Source organism: Vombatus ursinus, unplaced genomic scaffold (assembly GCF_900497805.2).
Source record: "Vombatus ursinus unplaced genomic scaffold, bare-nosed wombat genome assembly UNPS02014924.1, whole genome shotgun sequence".
In the NCBI taxonomy this organism is placed as follows: Eukaryota; Metazoa; Chordata; class Mammalia; order Diprotodontia; family Vombatidae; genus Vombatus; species Vombatus ursinus.
In genome coordinates, this window is record NW_020954702.1 from 2,765,158 (window position 1) to 2,767,094 (window position 1,937).

Genomic DNA, 1,937 nt, shown 5'->3' on the forward strand with positions numbered 1-1,937 from the left:
AAATGTTTTCTGGCAAGCCAGGTCAGGACTTAGATCTTGTATATCTTTTCTGATTCAGAAACTCACTTTAGTAACAGTCACTTCCAACTCTTGGACTTAAGATCTCAGCAATTTGCCTCCAAGCCTAGACACAACCATTTCAGAATTTCTGTTGGAGCACCAGTGATTTGGCAAAGACACACAAAGCAGCAAAAAGCAGCCAGAGGCTTAGGTTCACCCAACTTAGTTGAGTTCCCTTTGCTCTCACTGCCACATGGAAGCCATAGGGACATTGCTGAGATAGCTTGAAGTGTGTCAACAGAGATAGGACCCAATAGAATTGACAGTGTCTGCTTCTGGAATATGAAATACTTAAGGGCAGGTCACTCACTCCCTTTTAAATGTCCCCTGAATTGGGGGCTGTTCTTGAGATCAACTGCCAATAAGGAAGTTGCTTCATTATCCCCAAAGTGCCAGAATCCTTCAGAGTTTAGCCACACATGGGTAGAGAGAAGCATCCATGGACTTCCTTATTCTTAAAACATGCAAGCTATCTCTGATTGCAAATGTAGTTATCCACAAGGAAGGGTAGCTCTGCTAGCACCCAGTTGCAGTTACACAAGAGAAAACCTTACATGACTTCAGCTAAATTACTGGACCTGTTTTCTCATTTGTAAAATAAGGGGGTTCAATTAGATGATAATGGTCAAGTTGAAACTCACATTAATCCAAGGCTCACAAGTCTGAAACCTAAACTAACTTGAACCACTAGGTCCTAGATTGGCTATATAACTCCAGCAATTTTCGTTCAAATGGTTAAGGTGAAATTACCAGGATGCTCATCAGCACTTCCAAAAGTGCAGTTAGGGGAACTGAGGTAGAAGATGGTGAGTGGTTTCCTTTGGCCTCAGACAGGTAGCCCTAATGTAGGAGTAGTGTCTGTCCTCAAGTAAGGAAACCCTACAAAGTCACAAGACTTTCATTCGAGAAAGGGCTCCACCATCTCCTTTCTTGCTGTTCTCCTTTGCAACTAATTTACTGGCTTGCCCCAAGAATAGTAAAACAGCTGCCCCGGGATGTAGTGCCCAGGCGCTGGAATCTTCTCAGGTCATTCCTGAGTGTGTGAAGTTATGTGAGGCTGGGCGCCACCTATCAGGTAAAAGAACCAGTGGGCTGGGAGTCTTGGAAAGAGAAAGAAAGGCTAGGAAAGAGGCGGAGGAGGAAGTAGCCTGAGGGCTGCCCGGAGCCACGGTAGTTGTGCAAATTCACCTGTGCTTTGTTGGGGAGCAGTCGCGCCTAGCGTTCTGTCCCCACAGCAGGTAAGTGATACCTGGGGGAGAACATAAAAAGAAAAATAAATCTATCTGTCCTGGCAGTGGGGATCGAGGGCACGATCTGAGAGCTGGTTTGTTGATTTATTTGGATGTCCTATGTCTAGGTTTGGTTGGAGGCTATTACTTCGAGGAGAGTGCGGCTGGATTGAGGGGTACTGGTTCCCGTATAACAAACCCAATGCTCCTTCCAAATCACGTATATACAGAATAGAAATGACTTAAAAACCCGAAATAATTACGGATTTTGGACAAATAGGTGAGAAGGGGTAGGAGCCGGTAGAACATTTCTGACCAAACGCGGTAGTTACTAGTTAAACTTATCCAACTAGCCCTGGACTCAGGGTGCGTAGGCTCTGACTCTCCCGGTTTTTAGCCCGTAAGGGAAGATTTTCTATAAGAATAGGGGGGGGGGGAAGAGTAAATATGCCCACCAGAGTCCACAATCACCAGGAAGTAATTCTCTTTCTCTTGCAAATTGTCTAAGTAGCCAGAGCCAAAGTCTTTCCAGAGCCAAGACTCTGGCAACAAGAAAGATTTTATTTGGGCTTCCTCCACCTACCAACTTAGCATTTAAAAAGATAAGGTCCCTTCACCCACCCCCTCCCCAGAAGAACTATTTGTATA

The 1,937-nt window shown here is 45.0% G+C and overlaps 1 protein-coding gene across 2 annotated transcripts in view; it reads left to right on the top strand.

Annotated features, from left to right (window-relative positions):
* Positions 1–1,223: 1,223 nt before the first annotated feature.
* The window catches only part of TMPRSS2 (transmembrane serine protease 2), a 112,090-nt gene continuing 111,376 nt past the window's right edge, over positions 1,224–1,937 (top strand). For both annotated transcript variants that reach the window (XR_003567462.1, XM_027843625.1), the window contains exon 1: positions 1,224–1,298. The gene's annotated coding sequence lies outside the window, so the exon portion shown is untranslated. The remainder of the gene's footprint in view (positions 1,299–1,937) is intronic.